Source organism: Portunus trituberculatus, chromosome 15, assembly GCF_017591435.1.
Source record: "Portunus trituberculatus isolate SZX2019 chromosome 15, ASM1759143v1, whole genome shotgun sequence".
Taxonomy (NCBI): Eukaryota; Metazoa; Arthropoda; class Malacostraca; order Decapoda; family Portunidae; genus Portunus; species Portunus trituberculatus.
Genome location: NC_059269.1, coordinates 13,452,820 through 13,466,128, shown reverse-complemented (window position 1 = coordinate 13,466,128; position 13,309 = coordinate 13,452,820). Strand labels below are relative to the sequence as shown.

General features: G+C 43.8%; 1 protein-coding gene across 9 annotated transcripts in view; it reads right to left on the bottom strand.

Moving 5' to 3' along the window:
• LOC123503965 (lachesin-like) overlaps window positions 1-13,309 on the bottom strand; it is a 207,807-nt gene that overhangs the window by 133,814 nt on the left and 60,684 nt on the right. The gene's annotated exons all lie outside the window — the stretch shown is intronic.

The following is a 13,309-nucleotide window of genomic DNA, read 5'->3' as shown; positions in this document are numbered from 1 at the left end:
CGTGAAAGGAGACACACCCAAATATCTCCACCCGGTCGGGGAATCGAACCCCGGTCCTCTGGCTTGTGAAGCCAGCGCTCTAACCACTGAGCTACCGGGCGTGTGTGTGTGTGTGTGTGTGTGAGCGAGAGCACGCGCGTTCATGGCAGTTTACTGATGGGACGAAATATTGCAAACTGTTGTAAACATATGGACAATATATTTTGCTGGCGTGTAGATAATCTATCCGTGTAGGCGAGATAATACCTGAATGATAACGCTCCCTTGCCATAAATGTAAAGTGTGTGTGTGTGTGTGTGTGTGTGTGTGTGTGTGTGTGTGTGTGTGTGTGTGTGTGTGTGTGTGTGTGTGTGTGTGTGTGTGTGTGTGTGTGTGTGTGTGTGTGTGTGTGTGTGTGTGTGTGTGTGTGTGTGTGCTATGACAACGTTACAGTGAGACACAAAAACAAGTGTACAGTGCGTTACTTTACGACCGGATCCTTAAACGTCCAACAAGGGGAAAGGAGGAGGTGGGGCGGAAGATGGGGTGGTTGGGGGTCGGGGAAGGAGGGAACGAACACCGCTACCTCACTCACCCTTACAAACGTGGAGGTGTCTGGAGTTTGATAGACACCTGATAACAAACATGCGATTCCTTTCCTCTTTTTTAAGTTATCGTTCATCTCTCCACCTGTCATTAAGTATGTTAATGTCTGTCATGTATAGGCTCACACACTCACATACAAGCACAGTCACTCTTACTTTCACCTCATACACATACAACTCCTTCGGACCTGCAAGGGGACTGGCAACTAAGTGAGCCATTTTTTTTATTTGTATTGCCCTTGGCCAGCTTTCCCCTCTTACATAAAAAAAAACATATTCCATTTACAAGTATACAAAGTGTTTCCCAATACACACCAAATTCATAATAGAAGACATCCATTACCTTTTTAACACCTTCAGTAGCAAGACGCGTTCCCATATTCATTCTGCTTACTATTAAGTGATTCTATACGGTTTTATAAACTAATGTGGGGGATTAAAATAGTGAAGACTGTGGCCATTAATCTTCTGACCTCCACATACCCTTCTTAATGTCAATAAAATCGCCTAATAGTACACAAATATCAAGGTAAAAATGTGTCCCAGTACTGAAAGGGTTAACCGCGCAAAATCTACTATATATGTAATAAAGAAAGCAGAATTTTCGTCTTGCCTCCTATAGAGCTGACGTGAAGTGTACATACAATACGTTAGTGGTGTGAGTGCTACCCTTCAACACGCAGGCCTTGGTGAGTGGGAAGCAGAAGCACAGCAGTTAGCAGGCCGGGGGTTCATTCATCCACACTGCGGGTCGATAAGTGACAGGGTAGTGACTTGCAGGAAGCATCGGTCCTGAACCCTCTGTAATAATCCGTCAAGGTCCCCAACGCCCTGCACACTGGGAGGAGAAGCACCCCGCTGATTTACTACGTGAGTTAGAAGGTTACGAGCTCTAATCAAACTTTAAAGGTTCTCGCTGTCCATCATCAAGGTATGTGAGTTTAATACTTGATGCCACTCCTTTCCACACAAGCTCTTATTTCCCCTCGCCATCTCCACCACCGAAAAGAAGTAATAACTCCTCGCAAAGTAATCTGAGGAACAAAGGGCGTGACGGAGCCATCCATCAGCGCCAGCGTGAATGACCAGAGGGTGCCGCGGACAGGTGGACGGGAGCTGCCTTTCTACTCCTCACGAGACGACATGAGGCACAATTGTAGCTGCCGAGGAGGGCTGCCTGAGTCACTGGTGAGAGAGAGAGAGAGAGAGAGAGAGAGAGAGAGAGAGAGAGAGAGAGAGAGAGAGAGAGAGAGAGAGAGAGAGAGAGAGAGAGAGAGAGAGAGAGAGAGAGAGAGAGAGAGAGAGAGAGAGAGAGAGAGAGAGAGAGAGAGAGAGAGAGAGAGAGAGAGAGAGAGAGAGAGAGAGAGAGAGAGAGAGAGAGAGAGAGAATTATAAGTGACAACCTCTGTAAAGTCACGGTGGGAATTAGCGTAGAGAAAACCACGTATCTACTTCAACATTTAACATTTTCTTTTCACCTTAAATTGACTGATACGCCAACAATCTCCCTGTAGCACCAAGGAAGTAGTAGAATATCACCAGATCAGACTGAGGGACAGCACTAAACACAGCGGAAATCAGTGCCATGTGGTACTCTGGCCCCAGCCCACCACCGCACACCATGGCTGACTGACGGACACACAGAAAGACACGGGGACAAGAGGACGAGTTGAGGGAGGGAAGGGCAGAGGGATAGAGGTGGAGAGGCTGTAATTAATCTTAAGAGCCTCGAGTTCTAGTCTTGGGTATGTTCTCGAGAGCTTTAAATTGACCCTTTCTCGTGTTGACGCACCCATTACTGCCTCTTACATCCTTACTACTGGACGGGAGGCTCTCTGGACAAAGCAGGTGTTCTTGTTCGCTTGTCTTCGTTCACACTGGGTTGGTAATGGACACACAGGTAGGAAAAATTGTTCATAATTAATTTTGCTGGGTAAATCTGGAAAGGTTTGATATTTGTCGACAGAAAAGGTTGATGGAGCGCTCCGCTAGTCGTCCTCACCTGGCTGTGCGTGTCTTTTTCTCCGCTTGTATACTACATGTGCATTCATTTACATATTCTTGCACTTTTAACAGAAGCGAATTCGTCTCTCTCTCTCTCTCTCTCTCTCTCTCTCTCTCTCTCTCTCTCTCTCTCTCTCTCTCTCTCTCTCTCTCTCTCTCTCTCTCTCTCTCTCTCTCTCTCTCTCTCTCTCTCTCTCTCTCTCTCTCTCTCTCTCTCTAACATTACAAGTATCCATTACTCACGAAAAAAGAGAAAATATTAAAGGGAGAGTGCCAAATTGCCTAGAACTACAATTGAACAAAGTTAAATTAATTTGTAACGCTGATACTGATTCTTCAATATTATTTCCTGTAATTTTCAGAATTGAGTGACATGAAAATGGGTTCCGTAAATGCAAAGTTTGCTTGGTTCATGTTGCAATTGTCAAAGTTCGTAGAGTGATATTAAAGTCTGCTTTGACATCAAGGCCACAAAGCAGCTAGGGGATCAAATCTTAACCCCAGATTTCCCTGTCAAGCGAGGTAGATTCAGTACAGGAAATCCCTCTGTGGTTGCCGATGAAGATGATAAATGAATTTTGCGAACTTTTGATTAAATGTAAAAATGCTTAGGGTAAAGGTGGCTCGGAAATATGTTTGGAGGTGCTGAGCTGCTGACTCGCCTGTGAAGTGTCAGCTGCCCACTGTGCACCGCCATAATATGATCCCTGTGTGGCGCAGCATTTAATATATTATCAGTCAGGCTACCTCTGTCTGCATGTCCGGCTGAATCAAGCTACCTCACAACCCAAAATACACGAACTTTCTTACCTGAAGGCACACGTCGCACCCATCTCTTGTCTTTACTTTGCAACCTTCCCCTTCTCCATACAAACCACACAGTCGAGGTATGTATGTGGGTCCACTTACTGACATCAAGGTAGCAAAGAGAAATACTGAAAATATAATGCAACATACTTTGACTTAAGATTGTTCATAGCATCCCTCATCAAGAAATCAACAAATACCCAGAGAGATGTTAGTAGCAATAGTAAAAAGGATAGAGAGACACAAATACATCATTAGCACCATCACTACCATGTTATCTCTATCACCACCATCATTACAACATCCCAAAGCCCGACCACCCACAACAGCTACTGAGATTTGGGAGTCTCCTCTTTAATTCTTCCATTACAGGATCAGGGGACTCAGGCAGCGAGCGGCGAGGTGACCCGACGCGCGGTAAAGGTAGGACATGGAGTATGAAGGCTTGGATAGGAGGTGAATAAGTAAATACTCCATGTCACCTGCGCTCGCTTCTCTTTCCTTTCTAATGGATTTCAGAAAGTAAGGTTCAACGTGTCCAGTGGAGATATTGTGGGAGAGAAAAAAAGAAAAGGCTAAGATTTACCATATGGCACTATACATAGGAGTAAAAAAAAACACGAGGAATAGATTCTTACAGGAAATACATGTTTTTTCTCAGCATGTTTCGTGTTTCACCAAAACGTTGTTTTTTGAGGAGCTTCACGGGGAATGTACTCGACTAATTCACCTGAGACTTAACTATGGCACTGGGTTGTACTGTGTTAAGATCTCTAGTGTTTATGTTCACCGTGCTCGCGTCAGGTGAGTATAACAAGTAACACGGTTGGCTGTGCTGAGATTCTGTTGAGGAGAGGAAGGTACGCCACGATGGACTTATTAGGTGGTGCACGTACATTCACTAACTAAAACATCAAATAAAGTTTTAAAGATCTGTACATGTATCTTATTTCCATAGCCATTAGCAACGCTCAGTAACTTAATGCAAGCCAGTAGTGGAGTGATGCTCTCTGCTCTTAGAGTGTAACTTAGGCTTCCACTTGATTTGATCACTTGGCGGTCACTTGGATCAACGTATGGCCACACAAAGTTTGCTTCTCGTGTAGTTTGGAAAGTAGAAAGGCAGCGAAAAGAAAAAAAAAAAAAAAAAACACACACGCGCACACACACACACACACACACACACACACACACACACACACACACACACACACACACACACACACACACACACACACACACACACACACACACACACACACACACACACGAGATAATGAGACCCGTCTGTTATTAATAGGTGCATCATTTAAGTTCCTCTCGAGAATCACCAGTCAAAAGGAAATGGAGACACGGGGAAAAATGGGCAAGACGTGACACCGAACTCAGTGGCAAGCCGCTTGACAAGGAGAGGCGTAATTGGCTTTCACGTTCCTATTTTTTGAGAAACAAATTAAAAATGTCGCAATACAGAAGTTCAGAGTCTACAGAGGTGAGTGTCAGCAATCAGATGGAATGGTTCTCTAAAGGTTGTGTCGAATTGCAAAGGGAGGAGAGGAAGATGGGTCTTTGAATCCTTATGAGCAATGAGACTCTCCGAAAAAATAACTGGAAATGAAAAGGAGAGGCTGAAGTGATCTGCTGCCTCTCAATGGAAGGAGTGATGTGATGCTTATGCTGAATGGAAGGGACCCACTAACACACCAATATAGAAAATGGATATACATATGCTATACCTTAGACCAGTGGTTCCCAACCTAGGGGTAAATTACCCCAGTGGGGTAATGACCCCATATTTTTGGGGTAATGGATGTTTGGCATGGAATGAGGCAATCAGTTTACATTTTCATATAATTTCAATGAAGATTTCTATTAATTTTTTCTGCTTTCTATGTATGAACTAAAATTACTTCTTTTCGTATTATAGATTTGCATTATTGTGTTGCATAGTTTCTATTTTGTCTGTTTTTGAAGTATGAAATACAGTTAATTTTTTTCCGAGTATTTGTTCATTGGGGTAATGGATGATTGTGAAATTGTATTTTTGGGTAATCGCTGCGAAAAGGTTGGGAAACACTGCCTTAGACGATCTATGTGTATTCACTCACGCGCGCCACATACACATAAAGAAAAAAAAAATACTAGTTCAAGTTGAAATCATAAATAGCCACCTTATACCAAGCCCTGCCATAACTGTGCTAAGAGACGCCGAGATACACTCATGAGCAACCAGCCAGCAGTACACGCAGTGAGAGGCAGGGATGGGAAGGGAAAAGGCAGGGAATGTGGCACGGAGCAGAAAGGGATGGCCTAGGGAGCAGTAGCAGGAGCAGGAGCAGGAGCAGGAGTAGGAGTAGGAGCAGGAGTAGGAGAAGCAGCAGACGAGAGGGAGTGAAGACAGGAGGTGGCACTAACTTAGGACAGAATTTACTTACGAAGAGTTTGGTTGGTCCACGTGACCGTCTTCTCCTCCTGCTCCTCTTTTCCTCTGGATCTCTCGTTAGTTTCGTCTCAAAACTTCTATCACCATCTATCTATATCTATCTGTATATTTTACGGAAGCCTATTTTTACGTTGTGTTATCTTTCAGCACCACGGGGCGGAGATCTGAGCGCGTGTGTTTATCTATAGCTACACCCTACTCCCTTAATATTCCCCGTGGTACACTAGCCCTTGTCCTGTATCTTTTCCCCACATCTTGTATTGCCTATTCACACCGCACATCTGCCCAAGTCGAGGTGGGGTGTTCCTTTGTTCCTCCTCGGCAGTGGCAGGGAGACGCGACGCTCAGCAAGACCGGCCAGCGCTGCTCCCTCTCTTCCTCCCTCCGCCACACTCACTCACACCCCGCCACGGTCCCTTCTTTCCTGCTCCCCACCTGAGGGCCTTTTCTCGCTGCCTGCAGGTGTTGATTCGCCGTCCCGAGGGAGTAAGTTAGTGAGCGAGTAAAACTGCACCGACATAGTTAATTTTTTTCTTTTTTTTTCACACTTAATTAGACCAATGCTGTATCTTTTAACACATTATTTTACGTTTTCTTCGGCGATGACTATGCGAAACACACACACACACACACACACACACACACACACACACACACACACACACACACACACAACGGTATAGGTATAATCACTATAATATCAGACGTAGTTTTCCTGGTGGACTTGTGTAAAGAAACAAAGGAGGAGGAGGAGGAGGAGGAGGCACGGCAGGGAGACTCAGCAAAGGTCCCTAGTCATGAAAAAGTCAAGGGGCCACTACACACCATATGTGCCAGCGTCAATAAGAGCATATGATGGCTGCCTACGTGCGTTTATACAGACTACAGTGAATCAAAGTGAAAGCTACGAATTACTTACACACACACATACACACACACACACACGTCAATGATATATAATAAGGGCAAACACACATACTCTCTTTTTTTATATATATCATTTGTTTTCTTCACAACGCCACTTTTGTAGATAGAAATAGGTATAAAAACAAATATGACTAGAGTAAGTAGAGGGTGGAGAAGAGGAAAGACGACAAAGGGAGATAAATGAAGAAAGGGAGGAAGTGGAGGGAGTGAAGGGAGACACAGGGGGCGGAAAGGACTTAAGGCTATTAGAAGGAAGAAGAAAAAGGGAATTGGGAATGCGTGGGAAAACTATTATACCTATCATCACCATCATCATCATAACTCCCTCTCTCTCTCTCTCTCTCTCTCTCTCTCTCTCTCTCTCTCTCTCTCTCTCTCTCTGGACGCCGGTTCTCTTCATGCCGTGCCTAAGAAACGTTACTCCATTTTCTAATTTTCCTGATTGTGTGACGTAACCCCGCCTGCCAGACCGTTATCCAGAGCCACGGGAGGGCAGCCAGCGCCACCCCCGCTATTAACGACGCCACCCCAACTAACATCACCGCTGCTGCTGCTGACACATCACCAGTAACACCGCTGCCTCCACCAACACCACCACTGCTACTACTACTACTACTACTACTGCTGCTACTACTACTACTACTACAACTACTACTAACGACACCTGCACTACTACTACTACTACTACTACTACTACTACTACTACTACTACTACTACTACTACTACTACTACTACTACTACTACTACTACTACTACTACTACTGCTGCTGCTGCTACTACTACTACTACTACTACTACTACTACTACTACTGCTGCTGCTACACTACTACTACTACTACTACTACTACTACTACTACTACTACTCTGATCCTCCTACTGGTAATCCTACTTTTATAACGGCTAAGCTATCATTTTACCTCTCGTTTCCATCACCACCACCACCACTACCACCACCACCACCACCACCACCACCACCACCACCACCGGAGGGAAACAAAGGGGAGGGCAACAGAGGCTCGACGTTCCACACTTCCCTCCGTCACCGCCTCCTTCGGTAATCCACTAGTAGGGTCTTCTGAGGCTGCCCTAAGCTAATTTACTTGTGTGTGTGTGTGTGTGTGTGTGTGTGTGTGTGTGTGTGTGTGTGTGTGTGTGTGTGTGTGTGTGTGTGTGTGTGTGTTTCTACTGTAGTATGTCAATTTCTTTAGTTTCTTTTATCTTCTTTCGTTATGTTTATCTCGTTTATTTTTGTATATGTATTACGTGTCACATTGGGTCCTTACTCTTCCCTATTTCAAGTAGCCTTTAGTGCAGTTCAGAGGCACAAAGCTGCTTCCTTCCCCTTACTCTCTCCTCTTCTATCCTTTGCCTAATTTTCACCTGTTTGTCCGTCTTCTCATCTCTCCTTCACTTGTGTCTCCTTACCTCCTTTACACTACTCCTCTCGCATCCTTTTCCCTTTTCCCCGTCTCTGTTTCCTCTTTTCTCACTCCTTTCCTCCTGCGTTGTCTTTTCCTCCATCTTTCCTCTTCCGGTCCCTCCTCTATCAAGCCTTCGCCGTGTTTCCTTTTCTCTCCCAAATTCTCGGGCGAGATAAAAAGATGGACGTTCTCTATTTCGATTCCCAGTCGTATTGAATAAAGGCGAGAGTGAGGACGGACGACCCAGCCACCACGACCCATGCCACCCATACTGAAGGGGACCATTTGTTGTCCAGGCGGAGAGGAGGAAGAGGAGAAGGACGAGAAGAAGGGGAAGTAAGGAAGGGGACATGAGAGAGAGTGTGTGGTAGGCGGAAAGGAAAGGAAAAGAAAATGGAAGGGAGGTAAGGCAAGGGGAGGTGAAAGGTTAAGTTAAGGTGAGTGACACCAAAGGTAAGTTAACGAGAGGGTTTCCTGTGGTCAGCAAGCAAGTCTTACAGGGCCGTATTCGTCTTTGTTCGGAGGAAATAAAAGGAAGACAACTCACCTCGCCCCCGGGTACCATCACTAGGGAGGAAATACATTTATTCCAAGAGCGCCGCTACCGCCAACAGCACAGCACGGCTACAGAAAAGCCCTAATACCCTGCTGTCAAGAGGAACACCATGGGGATACACACCTGTCACACCATCACACTAGCCTCCAGTGATTCAAGAAATTGTAACACCCACCACTGATCTCAGCGCCCACCCAGCCTCTGTTTCTTTTTTCTCCCTCTCTCGAAACTCTGGAAGAATAAAACCTTGACTTCCCTCGTGGTTTCACATCACCAGCCGGGAGATGATGCGTGGAAGAACTAATAGCTCTCTTTTTTTGTACCTAAACTCAAGAGGAAACTCAGAAAAGGCAGACTAACTTTGCTCTTGGTACCTGGTCCTCAAAGCTTTGGTCTTCTGTAGAATTCCTAAAATCCCTGAGGGCCGCCTTATTTTTTTCCCTGGCCGGACAAATAAGGTCAATGATTTCTGAGTCAAATGCAAATTTATACTGAAATAGAAGAGGGAATTCCTAATTTGCCAAGCCTGGTAAATCACTGGATATCCCCTCCGAATTTCTGTATTTCCTTAAATGTGTAATATTAGCATCGTCAACGACCCAATAGACAAATAGACAGGTAAACAAACAGACAGACAGATAAACAAACAATCATTTAGAACAACTGGCTCATCATTCCCTCATCAATCTTGCTCCTCACAGTAAAACGAGTCCCTGTTTGAGATACGGAGTTCCATAATGCTACAACTACCAAAGATACTGCGCCCTGGGTTACAGTTGGCAGGCCTGGCAAGTACCATTATTTTCACGGTGCAATTAGGATTTTTCATGCACACTACATTGGCTATAAAAGGCCGTACACAAACTCTCCTTTTTTCAGGTTTTCAGTGCATTTTTCCTCAAACAAGGCCAAAATTATGTACAGACAACAGAATACCGAGGCTGTTCATGTGTGTGGATGCAGGCGTCGCCCTCACGTTCAGTACATGGCTGCCACGATAGATACCAATTAAAAAGTACTCATCAACACTCATCATTAGTATATATCAATGTTCAAAACCGACATTAATCCTACAATACCTCACTCGAGAGATGAATATATATGTTACCACTACATTAGTTTCCTTTACAAATAAATAAATAAATAAATATCTTTAGGTTTTCTTTTTCCACGTGCAAAGGAGGCTGAGCAAAGGTGCGCCTCCCACAGACATGAATACAAAAACTTCCAATCAAGTTGAGCCATTTCACTTCGGAGATGCCTTTATACTGTCTCTCGAGCCGTCCACGTCATGGGAGGGTGGAAAAAGTTTCTCTGTAATCGCAACAACGGCGGTTCTTTCACTTGTGTACCTGAATAGTTGAATACATTTTCTGAAGGGGATCTAATTTGTTAACGAATCTCAATACTTAGGCAATGGCACTCTGGTTCCATGAGAAACATCCCTGTTGTGAACTTTGCTCTGGTTTTGCAATGAAACGCCCACGACGGACATTCGCAACGTTTCAGATTTCTTTGGTTTAACTCCTTCGGTATCATGACACGTTTTCATATTCATTCTGATTACTATTTAGTGATTTTATACAGCTTTAGAAACTTATGTGGGGATTAAAATAATGAAGACTGGTCATTAATATTCTGATCTTCATCGACTCTTTTTAATGTATATGAAATCGTCTAATCATACCCAAAACTCATGGTAAAACTGTGTCCCAGTACTGAAGGGGTTAGGTACAAGTATTATGTTCTTATATGGGCAACAAAACATTCCGTTACAGGATGAAAATAGTAAAATCAAACAATGAAAAACTCGAACATTTATATTATAGCACTTTCAGCCTCATTACGCCTAACTGGGATATATGTATGTGGGAACGTCATTCTCTTTACATGAAATAAAAATGTAACATTATACCGTTTACATTGTCAATTCGTCATGATGAAAACACGGAACCTGTAATGCGATCCGTGAGTATCTCCAATGTTGCTGTGACACGAGACGGGTGTTTGTGACAACGCCCTGCTGTTACCGTTCTAGATGGGAAAAATGAAAAAAAAAAAAAAAAAAAAAAATGCGTATTTCATGGTGATATTGACTATGAGGACCTTCAAACAGCACCTCATGACTCCTCAGTACTCACGAAAATCACACACAAAACATATCTAATCCCTTCAATACAGGGACACATTTTTACCTTGAGTTTTGGGTGTGATCAGACGATTTTATTGACATTAGGAAGGCTCTATGGTGGTCAGAAGATTAATGGCCAGTCTTCACTATATTAATCCCCCCCCCACATAAGTTTCTGAAGCTGTGTAAATTCACCAAATAGTTACCAGAATGAAAATAAAAACGCGCCATGGTAGTGAAGGGGTTAAGTGGAAAGCTACAAGAGGAGGTTGAATATTGTATGAGTGGAGTTAGTTATGTAACGTGGTCTGCTTTGAAGTGCCGTTTAGCAGGAAAGGACACGCACAAGGGGAGCCTATACGGGGATTGGCAACTAAGTGGGACTTTTTTCTTAAACTCTTTCTGTTGCCATTGGTCAGTTTTTTTCCTCTTAAAATTAAAAAAACAGTTCCTGCCGCTCCCTCATTCTCATTCAAGGGTGGGTATTGTAACGCACTGCTCACCATTAAAAGTAAAAATATACAACATCCAATAATCGTTCCAGATATGCAACACGAGAGCAAAACTGAATTAATAAAATCGAGCTTCATTTGTAAATCATAAACACAACGGAATACAACGTGCAAGACAATGTGCATGTAGCAAGGCTCGAACCTTTATTCCTTCAGTTCTTTACCAGTGTGGTTGGAAAAAAAAATCACATCAGCACCATTATTTCTTTCTTCTCTGCGAAAAAAAAAACACAGGTACATAAATCACAACATCCTCCAATATACCTCTTGAGTGAGTTTCCTGACCGATTAGCCTGTGTAGGCCTGTAAACGCTGCCTGTCACTGCTCTCTGTCCGCTCCCTGCTGACCGTGAAGGTAAATAACATACACACACGCACACGCGCGCGCACACACACACACACACACACACACACACACACACACACACACACACACACACACACACACACACACACACACACACACACACACACACACACACACTACTCACAAATGTGCCGGGAGGTGTCGACAGTCAGCAGCGCACAATTCTCGTCACAACTCACCTGCAAAAAAAGAAAGAAAAATATTTATTTTCAGGTGAATTATTAACTCAAAACCTTTGTTTTGTTTCCGAGAAGCCAAAATAACGAGAAAGATTTGCTACTGCTGACAATATTGTGCCGACAGGTGCTCAGGGAAGTGAGGGTAATTCACGGTAATGGTTGGAATTCACGACACTCCGTGAGGTGGTGAAAGGCACCTTATGTATGTCCTCTGTTCATCCCTACTGTCATCACAATGTTACCACGGCTAGCTCGCCCCAGAAGAACTTGTGCAGCAATCAAGCCTGGATGAACAGATCAGCATTTATGTAGGTTGAGTGTGTCCTCAGAATGGCCTGTAAGGCAGCGACGGTGTAGCACACACCTCACTGCTGTACCACCCATGAAGAATTAAGCGAGTTACACTCTGGATAACACCACCCTCACTTATAAGAGAGGTAGTGAATCAATTGAAAAGAAATCTTAATCTTAATTAACCTTGTTAAGTAAACCATGCTTACCATAGCAGAAATTAAATAAAAACAATAGATTATTGACAAAAAGTATGAGTTGAGTCACTGCCTACTTGGCGCAGGAGTCCAGTGAATACTAGAAAACATAACGACTCCAGCTATATAGTTAGTTGAGATGCAAATCATCTGGCATCAACTAATAGGTTTGTGTGGACTGCCTGTACTTAGAGTGATATTATACGTAATTACTTTGGCAATGACAAAATAGCGCACTCACTCCATGCTTAATCTACTATACTAAAGCTGTATTAATGGAGTTATATTTGTCATAACATTATAAATATAGATCAGAGTGATAGGTTCTGTTCAAAAAATGTACAGTACATGTGCTCTGGAGCTGACTCAAACATGCGTACGTACAACACTTTCTGTTTAACAACCACTACTACAACATCAATAACAACAACTCTCTCTCTCTCTCTCTCTCTCTCTCTCTCTCTCTCTCTCTCTCTCTCTCTCTCTCTCTCTCTCTCTGATAAACAAAATTCACCGTGCGGCGGGGTGTCTGGTGTCCATCAGGGCAGCTGGAGCACAAGCGCTGGCGTGTCGAAGAAAGTGAAGTCATTCGGGCGACAAACGGTTTTCCGTCGTGATCACAACATTGTGTCGGCAGAAATTACTCCCATTTCAGGACATGTCCACTGCTGAACACGATGTCGTTCGACAGCCGTGCTCACGTGAGAGCTCCTTTAAATCCCGCTACAACTCACTGGGTAGAAAAGCACAATATGTATGGAGACTACACATACTTCCTTCCTGAATGTACACTCTATGATGCTTCACTATTTGGCTGTCAGGAAAAGAAGCCTTTCCCGAAATAAATCACTGATGAATCAACAAATAAATAATACACTACCCAGGACAC